Source organism: Marmota flaviventris, chromosome 1 (assembly GCF_047511675.1).
Source record: "Marmota flaviventris isolate mMarFla1 chromosome 1, mMarFla1.hap1, whole genome shotgun sequence".
Taxonomy (NCBI): Eukaryota; Metazoa; Chordata; class Mammalia; order Rodentia; family Sciuridae; genus Marmota; species Marmota flaviventris.
Window position 1 is genome coordinate 127,171,042 of NC_092498.1, and position 13,629 is coordinate 127,184,670.

The window sequence follows — 13,629 nt, forward strand, 5'->3', positions numbered from 1 at the left end:
GCTCATCCTGGCTTACACACAAGCTGCACTAACTCTTCAGACCACTTCCATGTGCTTAGAAGAGGACCCTGTCCCCTGCCCCCTCACACCAGGCTTCAACAAATAAATCCTTATTAAATCACCCTCTGTTGCTGAACAAGCTCATGGCTCCAGCTGTTTGAAAAACAGAAGGTGCATCAGAGAATTCAAATATAACACAGTATTTCAAGTCCTGGGAGCCCCCAGCCCCATGTCCTGGCAGACCCACTTGATGCTGTCATCACTGTCAAACAGGATGGAGTTGGTGTATGGGCCCCCATCCTCGGGGAGGATAGTGGTGTAGGAAGTAAACTTGACCCTCTTCCTCTTTGGGCCAGAAGAGTTTACAGGTTCATTTTTCATCTCTTTCTCATAGACATAGTCAGAAGGTCTGAGCAGCTGACTGTGGAAGGGCTTCTGGGAACCTCCATTCAGCAGGAAGTTCCTCTCCTCGAACTGCAGCCCCCTGTCTATCATGGTCGTGCACTCCTCCGAGGGGAGTGTGATGTCCACTGGATTCTCCAAAAGCTACACCTCGTTCCCAAGCCAGACCCAGTCGTGGGAGTGGGGGATGTTGCCCTGCTCGCTCACCACAAGCCTTTTGTGTCTGTACTTCCAGGCAAACACCACACAGTTGATCAGAAAGACCAGGATGGCCAGGCAGAAGACACAGAGCAGGGCGTACATGCCAATCTCCAAGTCTGTCAAGCCCCTCGAGGCCACTGTAAGGTCACTAGGGTTACTGGATTCTGGAAACTTCCCCTGGGTGGGGAAGCTGGTGAAGGCATCTGAACCACCACTCTTGAGCAGCTTCTTGTCCTTTCCCTCCCCAGGCAGTGGCAGGGTTGTGCTCCTGTTGGTCCTGTCCTCTGGGCCAGTGGGGCCCCCATGCTGGAGCCACTCCTGGACCTCTCGCCCCTGGATCCCTTCCCACTCTATGGAATTGCTCAGGTGATCTTTGTATTCCCGGTTCATGCCCTTGATGTCATTGCTGCCTCCTCAGTGCTCCTCCTCATTGCCCAGTGCAAACATGACCTTGATGCTTCCTTTACCCACAGCAAGAACACTCTTCCTCTTGGTCTTCTGGCAAGGCTCCCTGATCATCATCTACAACTTGATCAGGGGCCCTCTGCAAACACAACCGGCCACTGGGACTGCAGGTTTGGCTGGACAGACACCACCATTTTATCCAATGACCAGACAGTTATGGAAAAATCCTTGGGATCATAAATGTCTAAGTGTTACTGAATTGAACAAAATTCCAATAAAAAAATCAAAATATTTGTTGTGTCAACTCTTCTTCACATTTGCAAATTTTATCACAGAAATGTTAATTCCGAAGCATTCTTTAAGTGTATATAATTAGAAAAAATAAGCCCCAGTGCTCTGTAACCTTAATCCATACTTGAGATACACTGGACTGTCATTAATAATGATCCACATCCCAGTAACATGACAAACAAACAAAACAGTTTAAGAAGGGCAGGAAAGTACACATAGTTTATTTCATGTCCTACAACTGAATTTTGCTGTGACCATTCTTAAAGCTTTTTGAAAAATTAGGCCATGCATCCAAGTCATTTCCAAGGGCAACTAATCAGCCATCACCCAAGATATCATTTGAACTACGATATGTTAGAAATTCAATACAGATGAAGCCACACAGTGCTGGCTGAAGGTACTTGGGGGAAAATGCATTATAATCCCATCCCACTAGAGAGACACAATGCTCCTGATATCTTCTTAAAGTGATTCACTAAAACTCTGAAAATGTGTAAAAGTTTTAGAATTGTCAATAATTACAGTAAGTAGACAGCAATTTGGTGCCTACTTACAGTAGCTAAAATGGAATTTCTAAGTGTCAAAAGCTGCCTGCTTTCATAAAAATAGAAAAATACAATTCTCTGTCATGGTCTACAGTAGACAGTCAACTGCACAGATGAACTTGCTGCCAAGAAAAAGGCACAGGGACCTGTGATGGACATTAAAAGAGTGTCTGAGAAGAAGTGTTCCCCATGCACTGGGGGCAGACTGGGGAAGAGGCAGGGAGACATGCTGGGTGCCATCTCAGCTGCACATGCCCACTGCTGATCACTTTTGGGACATGAAGACTGAGAGGGACAAGCTCTCTCCATTAGCCAGGGTCTTAAAGGTCTCTGGGAATCTCATCTCTTTAGGAACTTGAAGAACCTCCCAGGGAATCATTCTCTTATCTCTGGTGGAGACTCGAGAAGAGAGTGAGGAGAGAGAAGCAGTCCATGCCTGGCATTTGCTGTGGACCAGCCACACTGGAAATTCACTGTCTTTTTGGTGAAGATGGAGCTAGACAGATGGAGGATATTCTAAAGTGACACCAAGAACTCTTGTCTCTGCTCCTTAAGGTGCCACTAAGTAAAAAGCACCAAAGGTGAAATAGGTGTAAGAAAAATGAACCTCTAAATTACAAGCATGTTTTATTTTTAATTGCAATTTTATCACAATCACTTAAAACACTGTAATTAATGTTTACACCAAAATATTTCCTAATTTACTTTCAAAAGAAAAAGTTTGCTGAAATGATCTTTAAAACTTTCAATAATTGCTTGATTTCACCTTCCAATTAAAGCATTCCTAAAAAGAACAACTTACAGCATTTTTTTTTTGACTCAAAGAATAAATTTATTTTAAAGAGTAGTAACTGTGTGTATGCTTTAAAAGAGATTTTGGTTGATTTAGCAGTAAAGATTATTTCAAAAATGATGCAGATCTTGGTGCTGGATATTCAGAGTAAAGAATCATGGCATTAAAAAATTAATCTGTGTTCAGAGAGCAATGCAAATATAGGAAAGCTATTGAGAAGATGGTTCCATCTTCCCCTCCACCCCATAACCCTCCAAGTATGGCCTCCACATTCATGCACAGAGGTGGACAGTCCCTATGACAGATCTGAGGGCCCCAGGAAAGCACAGCAGGAAAGGGGGTTTTATGGCCTAAAACTACCAATTCATCCAATTTACCTTCTATTTGCAATTTAGTTCTAGAAGACATATTGCATTAAAGCTGCACGTATTAAACAGACATTAGAAAACAACTCAATTGTAGACTAACACTTTACAGTGAGAATTTATAGTTTCATTGACAATATCTGTTGCTCAATTTCCAAAATATCATTCCATCAGTATTAGCTAGAAAATACTTACCACAGGTGCATGAGGAAAGATATAAGATCTGGTAATTTCATATTTTCAGCAAGAAATCATTTTTTCCATTTTTTAAAAATGTTATTAACCAGTGCCCATGACCAATACAGTTAAAGATTTCAATTCCAAGTTCAGAAAATAAAATCTTCACAGTTTCCCTGTCTTCAATTAGTAACACAGAAAGTGAAGGCTTATATTCATAGGAAAATAGCTTTATTCATTTTTCAGCTTAGCTTTTTCTACTAAAAGAGGTCACATTGATGATGTTCATTTATTTTTTCTCAGCATCATCTTGTGAGATAGAAAAATGCAGATCACTGTTTTCATCTCACAGACAATGACGTGCTTGGAGAGGTTAGGGTTCCTGCCTGTGCTACCCATACACCAAATGGCCTCAGAGAACCTTCCACTCCCCAATCTTTCAGTCCCCACCTTGAGCTAACTGAGCCACCATGACATTCCTGAAGGGCATTCATTTCCCTTGAGTCCAAGGAGCTTTGGGAATGTGACTGGATGCCACAGTCCACATTCCGTGGGCAGCTGAGTGCCTCTAATGTCTTCTCATCTCTGTGGCTGCACATCAGGTACTGTGGCTCCTTCTCAATATCAGGATCCTCCTAACTTGAGAGGCTCCAGTGAAATCCAGGACACAGAGTTGTCTTGGTGTTTCCTCCTGCTGCAGATATTAGCCTCCACTCAAAGTCTCACTGGACACCTCTTGGTGACCATCACAGCTCCCCAGGGAAGTGAGGCAAATGCTGGCTGTGGACAGGAGGGCAAAAGAAATCTCCGTGCGGGGCTTCCTGGTCCTTCAAGAAGGGGCAGCAGACACCAGATCCTCCTCATTTCAACTACATCTTGGTTTTGGGAATCAAGGTTGTAAGCAAAGCTCAGACCCAGCAGGGAGCGCTGGGACCACAGGCCCTGGCCTGTCTCCTCCTGGGCAAGGAGCCTGCGTAGGGGGTCACGTGGCTGCTTGGGGTGGGCATGGAGCCAACAAGCTGAGCACACTCCAGGCCCAAGCCCTTCCTTACCTGGTGCATCACAGAAGCCATGGGCCCAAACCTGCAAAACAGTGACCAAGTCTAAAGTCATTTATGATGTCACTGAGAGAGTGAAGAGAGCTAATTCATGAAAAAGGTCACTGAGAGCATTCCAGGTTGAGGAAAATATCAAGACCTTCCCTGTCCCCTGCCGGTAGTCACCTTTGAATGCCCCGCCACAAAACATCCATAGAATGCTGGCTTCTTCTGAGAGTGGCTGGTTCAGGGGAACTTGGTGATCTCTCTTATCTCCAGGTGCACATCTTCTGGGGGTCTGGCCCGTCCTTGGGGGGATGAAGCCAGGCTAAGTCCTGAGGGCTATTAGAGCAGAGTCTTCTGTATTCTATTTGCTGGTATTTAAAGAGACCCACTGGAAGCAAGAGCTTTGGAGCCTCAGTGGTGGAGAGGGTGCTCTGCCAGGACTTCCCAGTCGGGACCCTAAAAAGAAGGTCGCACAGCTACCTGGCTTCAGGAATTGGTGCTTCACCAACCTGGTGGGGTATTCTCTTCCCCCTCTCTCCTTCCACTGTGCTTTCATGTTATTGCTGAAGTCAATGCTGCTGTGTATAAGGAGAGAGCCTTTACTGCCTAACTCAGCAGCTTCAATGTCACAGACATCCTAGAGCAGGCCCGTGGGCACTCCCCACATTGGCTCACGGCCCCCATTGGATGCTCTACTCACACAGCCTGGCTCTGTTCTCTCCCACTCCTATTATTATTATGGTTCTTTTTGATCTGAGGAGCTTCCTAACAGGGAAGATGGGCAGGGTGGCCATCAGCCCAGCCAGGCACTCTCAGATTACAACACCAGAAGCTAAGGACTTTATTTATAGAGATAAGCTCTATAAATAAAGCCTCTCATTCAGTCTTTGATCCCAAGACTGGAGAACAAAGGTGGCCACACACATACAACTCTATTTGCACTTCTATTCTGTATGGAAAACCAGAACCTCAGCCCCCAGGCCACCCTGTTCCCCACTCTGGTTAAGCCCACACACTGAGGAATCTGCTGACTCAAACACTCCATTTCTTGAGCCTACAACCATTCTAAAGTCAAGTGTGTGTGTTGGGGGTGGGGCACGGATCACTTAGCTCTTTATAGTGCTTAGAGAAGTTTTATCTTTTTTTTCTCCTCTCCCCCTTCAGAGTATTTGCAGTGAGGCTCTCACCAGTCTCTCTGAAATACTAGTTGTGGAAATACCATTATAAAAAGTAAGTTGCTGGTGCTAAAAAATGCTGGGGAGCAAGAAATTGCAGGTTCACTTCTAGAATGACCTCCAAAGCAATGAGCCAGCTGCTATCCAAGTGGGGGTGCCATCATAGTTTCACAGGTCAGCAAGGAGGTCATGTGCCACACCAGCCTGCATACCCCTGCAGCTTCAGAGACCACACCTGAACGGGCTCCTTGCCCCCTCCTAGTGGCAGAGGACTTAGCTGGGGTATTGGAGAGGGTTCAGGTTCTGGGTGCGTGATGTGCCTGTTGCTCAGCAACATCTCACCACCACCTGTCTCCACATGGATCCTGAAGCTTGTCACCTAAGGCAGCTTCTCCTGTCTCACATTCAGAACCTGGTCCTGGAACACAAAGGGGATCTCTCAGGCCCGTAGGTCCAGGCACTCAGGGATTCTCCCATATCCAGCATTCCACACCTGGCCTCAAGGATCTTCGCGGTTTCTGTTGGCTGTCCACTGAGAAGCTGCTCTGACCCCCAGGCTTTGTCCTTTCCTCTGACTATGGAAGACACAGTGATGACCACAGATTTTCTCACACAGCAAGAAGAGAGGAGGCTCCTGATTAGTTCCACAGTTCAGGGATGTCACTTCCTATCTCTGCATTTTGTCACCCTGAGAACTTCTGCTGTCTTTTTGAACGTGTTGCCTCTGGCTGCAAGACACGGCCACAGAGCTCTGGTGCAAAGCCTTGTCCTGGTGCCTTGTCCTCTCAGATCCTAGAGGCAGACTCATGGCCAAGGCTCACACTGTCAACCAGAAAACACTTCCCTGAGCCTCCCTTGAGTCCCATTTGCTAACTGGGTGCCAAGTTCACATCTGCAGACTGGATCAGGGGGACTTCTTTCCTTGTGAGAAGGCAAATCCAGGTTTTGGTGGGCAAGAAGTGAGGTTGAGAAGAATATAAAATATAGTATCAAACAGGCCGTGTAGAGCCTACCTGGCCTCCAGACCGAAGAGGCTATGTGGAGAACCCTATGTTCCATCTCCACATCCAGCCTCCAAGGACAGATGGTGTTCACACAGGGACTCCACATGGAACAGTTTTTCAGGAATTTAGGATTGAGTTGAGTTGGAGCCAGCCACAAGATCATCACAGGGTTTCAGTTCAACAAGGCCATTCTTGATCCCTTGGTTGATTCTGAAGGTCTTTCTGGTGGGGTGGACCAGGACAGAAGAGCAGACACCTCCACAGCCTGTGGACTCTGGTGCCTTGACCTCTCAGACCCCAGTCCTTTTCCTGTTATTGGCCTTGGTGCACTCGACTTACACACCATGGTGGAGGTCACCGGGACGTCTTCATGCGCACACACAGAGTGACTGGCCTGTGGTACCAGGAACCTCCTCTTTCCCTCTCTCCCTCCTCACAGTCACCTGCATCTATGTCTGATGCTTCCCATGTTCATAAGATCCCCCTTCTTTCCTTTTTTCTTTGCCCTCCCATCTATATGAGAGAAAACGTACAACCCTTGACTGTCCGAGGCTGTGGTTTCACTTAGTGCAATGCTTTGGGTTCTATCCATTTACCAACAAAAGACACATTTCCTTCTTCTTGGTGGTTGAGTACAACCCCATTGTCTCTATACACCACATTTTCTTTATCCATTTGTCTGTTGGTGGGCACCCAGCCTGGGTCCACAGGTCAGCCATGGTGAACTGTGCTGCTGTAAATAAACACGTGTATCCACGTCCCAACACAGTGTGCTGACTCTAACTCTTCTGCATGCTTATTGAGGAGCTGAACAGCTGGATCATATGGTGGCTCCATTCCTAGTCTTCTGAGGAATGCCCTCAAAATGGTTGTAGTAATTTACAGTCCACCAACAGGGTGTTGGTGTTCCTTTTTTCCTCCAATCCTTTATTAAAATTTGTATTCTTGATGACTGTCATTCTAACTGGAAGGTAGTTTTGAGAAGTATCAGCTCAGATGAAGTGTGATCACTTTTATTTTAATAATCCTTGCCAAGCATCAGACGACTGTCCGAGAGGGTTTGTTTCTGTGTCTTCTGGTGTATTCCATTGGTCTGCATGGCTGGTTTTAGGCTGCACCGTGTTTTTGGTTACAAAGGCTCTGCAGTGAGTGTGAACCTCTAGTGCTCGGGACTGCACTGGCTCTTCTGGGTTTTTTATTCTCCACATGAATTGCAGGACTGTTTCTTCTAGTTCTGTGAAGAATGCCATTGGTATCTTGAAAGGAGTGCTTTGAATCTGCGGATCACTTTTGGTAACATGGCCCTGTTAACCGTATTAATTCTGCCTTTCCAAGAGAGGGAGCTCTTTTTGAACTTCTATCTCTCTCTTCTCAGCTCTGGGAAATGCCAGGCTCTGCTGGGATTCCCTACCTGTGCTGGGCCCTGAAACGTTCTCCAGGAAGTGCACTAGGACGTGGGTCAGAGAGCCCAATTAAAGTGCTTTCCCTGATCCAATGGTCAGCACAGGACCCTGCCTACAGCAATGTCTAAAAACCATTGTTTTATGTACTTGGTCCACTTTTAAGTTGTTGCCTTTGGGATGTAAATTTTGGTTCCTGTTATTCCATCTTGGCCAGATACGTATCACATTTCATGAGCTCTTTCATTTCAAGCATTTTATGCCTGACTTTTGGAGATTAAAAAATAGCACCAACACATGTTAGCTTAGGACAGGATCCAGGCAATGCTAATGCATCAAATGATGGCCCAGAAGGGATTAAGACCTCTTTGTCTGGTTAAAGCTGGACATATGGAGCTAGGAAGCTTTCTCCACCTCTGGATTCACTGAACCATGGGCACACATGCTGGAACAAGCTTAGGTATTCGAGATTTGCATAGGAAATTAATCACAGGAATAAGGAGATCTGCAGGATTGCTTTCCAGACTTCTATGGAAGAGAAGGACCAAGTTAGAAACACCTGCTGGAAGCCTGGTAATGTTGGCTGCAGCCAAGACACTGAATTTCCAAATTTACACTCTAGTGAGTACTTCCATAAAGACTCAGCAATTGAAAGAAGAGCCAGTCTCCAATGGCTCCTGGAGGCAGGCTTGGTGCCCAAGGACACAAAGTATCAAGAAATAAGTCCATAGAATGTGTTCTCTTATTTGATTTTGAGTTCATTCCACCATGGGGAAGGTTATCTGCAACTTCTGGGAATAAAATTCTTGTCCTGAACAATGTGGGAAGTAAAACGCACAACACTCACCAGTGTTATGGAGAATTATAATTGTTCCATACTCTCAATCTCCCATATGATAAATCTAGATTTACACCAGTAATAGATCACCATAACCCTGATGATTGTGTGCAGGTAGAATTTAACTAACAGTGGTGGAACGCAGGAATAATGTTCAAGATCATTATATGAACAGAGTACTCTATGAAGTGCTGGTAGAAACAGATAAGCAGGAACTAAAAACAAAAGCCTCTGTAGGGACAGAACAGGAAACATCAATCAGAGAAGCAGACTTGATGCTATTTAATTGAGAGTATTGGGGATTCCACCTATTAGTCCAAAAACCGTTCCCTTGCCCAGGACATCTTTGTAAGATTAACCTCCACAGAAAACACAGTTCCTCCCCTTGAAGTCCCCAAGATCTCCATATGACCATCAGCCTGTTTCCTGAGACTAGATTGGGAATTACTTTACTCCCTTATATATCCCCCTAGTCTTACAATAATTATTAAAACTGAAACAATCAAACTTGATCCAAACTGATACTTCTCAAAAGAATTTCACAAACAGTAATTTTCTAGTTGTAGCATTTTAAGTGTTTGGCACTATTTCTTTCTTTACAACAATAATTTAGACTCTTATCACTCCTAATTAGAGATTGTCTGATTTCCTGATGGCCAGGTATGACTAATTCTCCATTTGTTCTTATTTGTGTTGTGTATATGTAAGTTGTACCACATGATGTTTTGATGCACATGTACACAGTGACTATGCAGTCAAGCAAATTAACAGATCTGTCACCTCACCTGGTTGTCTTTCTTTCCTTCATATATCTAGAATACTAAAATATTACCTCTCAGCACATTTCTAGCATGGAATACAATGTCATTAATTATAGTCCTCATGCTATACATTAGATTTCTGGAGTGAATTTCTAGCCTTTTGTTACTATCAGGGACTTTGTGGTTTCACCACTAATTTGTGTATCCCTTTCACTTCCTGGTGTCCTCCATGAAGGTCTTATGTTCTGGGAACATCCTTGCACACAGGAGTCCTCTAATGTGGCACCGGGGGCAGCTTCTTTCCTTACCAAGTCCATGTGGCCATGGCTGCTCCTTTCCTCTTCTGGCTGCTGCCTGTCAGTCATCTGTACCCATGCCCAGCTTCCTTCTAAGGTAATGAATCCTCAGGGATCTGGGCCAACAAATGGACCTCAGCTCTCACTCCTTGTGAATGACCACTTGGACTGGGTTATACTGGAGATCTATTTATGTTAAGGACAGTAAGCAGGAAGACCATTCTGGGATTAGAATCAGAATTAGATTAGATGTGATTGGCTTCAACTCTGAGCTGAATGCATCCTCTAATCCTGGCTATGAACAACGTGCTCAGGTTTCCATAGCCCTTCCTTCTTGTTCTCTGCTTCACATTTTTTAGACTCTCCTTGGAGTCTTGTCTCCCCTGGTGGTTCCTTGGCAGCCTCTGAATCAGAACATGTCGAGCCAGAAATCCATTGCCTTAGAATTTTAGCAAACTCTTAGCAAAGTCTTTGCAAAATCTTTGGATGGTAAGACCTGGTTTGCATCCCACTTTTTTAATTGATCACTTTGGTCAGAGACTTGAAGTGCTGACTGGCCAAACTGGACCCATCCCCACAAGGACAGTGGGAAGGTTTATTCCCAATGAGGAATGTGGCTAGAGAGGAGGATGACATGAGGCTAGACAGGCAAACCTCACTTTACCAAGTCTAATCACTCTGAAAAAGCCATCAGACAGGGGAGAAGCTGCTGGCAAAGAGCAAGTGCCCATGTCTACAGAGCACTTACTATACCACTGTTGCTCAATCTTTTTTTTTTTTTTAGATTTCATTTTATTATTATTGTTATGATGATGATGGTGATTTTTATTTGTTCTACTTAGTTGTACATGACAGCAGAATGCATTACAATTAATTGTACACAAATAGAGTGCAACATATCACTTCTCTGGTTGTACATGGTATAGAAATGCACCATTCGTACAATTATACATGGATATAGGGTAATGATGTCCATCTCATTCCAGCATCTTTCCTACCCCCTAACCCCTTCTTCACCTTCCCCTTTGCCCAATCATCCATTCCTCCCATGCCTCCCCCCATAATAGATCAGTATCCACTTATCAGAGAAAATATTTGGCCTTTGGTTTTTTAAGATTGGCTTACTTTGCTTAGCATAATATTCTCCAACTCCATCCATTTACCTGAAAATGCCGTGATTTCATTCTCTTTTAATGCTGAGTAATATTCCATTCCAAAGACAGTTTCTTTGTCCATTCATCTATTGATGGGCATCTAGGTTGGTTCCACAGTTTAGCTATTGTGAATTTAAGCTGCTATAAACATTGGAGTGGCTATGTCACTATTGTGTACTGATTTTAAGTATAGATGCACAAGTGGGTTTACTGGGTCAAATGGTGGTTTCATTCCAAGTTTTCTGAGGAATCTCCATATTGCTTTCCAAAGTGGTTGCACCAATTTGCAGTGCCACCAGCAATGATGAGCGTACCCATTTCCCCACATCCTTGCCAACACTTATTATTGCTTGTATTCTTGATAATTGCCCTTCTGACTGGGGTGAGATGAAATCTTAGAGTAGTCTTCATTTGCATTTCTCTAATTACTAGAGATGTTGAACACTTTTTCATATACTTGTTGATCACTTGTATATCTTCTTCTGAGAAGTGTCTGTTCAGTAGGGACAGAACACGAAACATCAATCAGAGAAGCAGACTTGGTGCTACTTAATTGAGAGTATTGGGATTCCACCTATTAGTCCAAAGACCATTCCCTTGCCCAATGATTGATTGGGTTGTTGCATGGTTCTCTGTGTTAGCTCATTAATCCTCACACAGAGGGGGCAGGTGACATCACCACCCTCAGGTGACAGACAAGGACACTGATGAACGCCAAGGGTGGACGATTCAACACAGATGATGCGTGTACTGGGAGGTCTGTACTCAGCCACGTGGCTCCGGAGTCAGCTCCTGCAGCCACCTCAGCCTCTGCATTCAGCACGGGGGCCCTGATTCCAGGCCTGGTCACTAACTCTGGGGCCTACACAGTCACCCACTTAGCCACAAAGTCCTCTTAAGATACCAATAGTGCTCATTCCACCAGCTTCACAGGACTGCCATAGAGGACAACAAACTCTATACACTCAGTTGATCAGTGAGCGTTCAAGTCACCAGTCTATGGCCCAGCACTGGATGTCCAGGTGGATGAGCAAGCCACTGGGTGAAATGTCATAGTAGGACATGAGGCCCTCATCAGGCTGCTCAGATGACAGGCTGCAAGGTCCATTCACTGCACTAGGTGAAAATTTCCAAAGTGATTTGAATAAAGCCACTTTTTACCTCACCCCTGGGTAGGGGCCAGGGCTGAGCTGGTTCAGATATCCCTGGGCTCCTTTTACACACTGTTGTAAGGTGCTACTGGCCTCTTCTACAGAAATGTCAAAACCTCTTTTGACCATCACACTGGCACAAATGGCACATGGGCATTGAAGGAAGCTGCAGAGCAGACACCTGAAGGGCACACTTCAGGTGGCCATGGAGCAGCAACGTGGCAGGCCAGCCCCTCAGAACAGTGCCTGGGTGTTTGTGGATTCTGTTAGGAGACTTTTCTCTTCAACACAGTGATTGTTTTTACACAAGTGAGAACAACGTGTATTTAGGGAGTATGCAGGAAGCTCACTTTGGCCTGGCTCAAGACTCAGCCGTAGCTGACATTTGACAGAGCCGGGCCTGCTCTTTGTGGTGTGCATCTGTAGTACTCGTGGGCTTTGGGATGCAACTGGTGGGCACCCTGCAGGTGGCCAGCAGTTAGGCTGGAAGCCCAGGGGCATTTGTGCACTTTTTCCAACTTTAGCAGAATCTGATCCTTCTTTCACTCTGCTTGCCCCTGGAATTCCAGAGACTTCTTATGTCACCTCCTTGTGACATGAAGAATAATGCCCTCTGTCCCCCACCCAGAGTTTTTACCTCCTTTCCTGTGAGCTTTGAATGCTGTTTCCAGGCCCTGAGGATTGAGACTGCAGACTAGACTGAGGTTCCTCATCAGCAGACACTGATCCTGCCTTTTTCAGGTGGGCTCAGTGCAGTCGCAGGTGTCTTTCAGGTGGGCTAAAGAGAGGGAAAATGGACAAGCAGAGGGCCGGAGGCAGGAGCAAGAAGCCCCTGGCTGTGCTGCTCTAGGGTAGGGAAAGGCCTTATGAGCCAGGAAATCTGGGCTGCTACCAAAGCGAGGAAAGATGAGGAAATACGCTCCCCAAACAGCCCAGGGAAGGAGCGGGCTGCAGACAACTTAATATGAGGCCAATGTGACTAACTTTCAGACCCGCGACCTCTGGAACTATCCAAAATTACTTGGCCCAGTCATCTCTTGGCTCTGGGAAATGTGAATGATGTTAGAGTCTGACCCACAGATGGATGAATTTGAAGGGTCAAGTGAGATACAAGAGAAAATACTGAACGGGGTTCTTGCCATAAGGAAATGTAAAAGTAGAATGATCTGCCTGAAAGGAAGTAAGGAAATAGTTTATTCTGAGCCAAGTGTGAGTAACCATAACCCAGAACATGATTTGAGTTACCACGGGTTCAAGTCATGACATTTTCCCCCAGGGAAACTTTTGCAGACTGTGAGAAAAGAAAGTCAATCAAGACATTTGCTAACGACACTGGAGAGGGACCAGGTAGGCAGCTAGAGTGAGACGGGGAGAGCTCTTCTCCAGGTTGCAGATGGGAGGAGACAGCACCCCTGGCCTCAGGGCTGGTGGCAGCTGAAGGTGTACTAAGCTTAGTGACGCCTGCCAAGAAGTTTATCCAGGCATCTGAAGAGAGGTTATGAGTGCAGATACAGGAGCTACCAGGAATGGCTATCAGGGGCCTGAGATACCCAGATAGCAAGGCCTGAGACAGGACCTTGACCTACAACATCAGGTCTCCCTATAATCACACTGTGCTCAGGAGATTT

General features: G+C 45.4%; 1 pseudogene; it reads right to left on the bottom strand.

Annotated features, from left to right (window-relative positions):
- Positions 1-204: 204 nt before the first annotated feature.
- Positions 205-13,629, bottom strand: part of LOC114105490 (transmembrane protein 132B-like) — a 29,325-nt pseudogene continuing 15,900 nt past the window's right edge.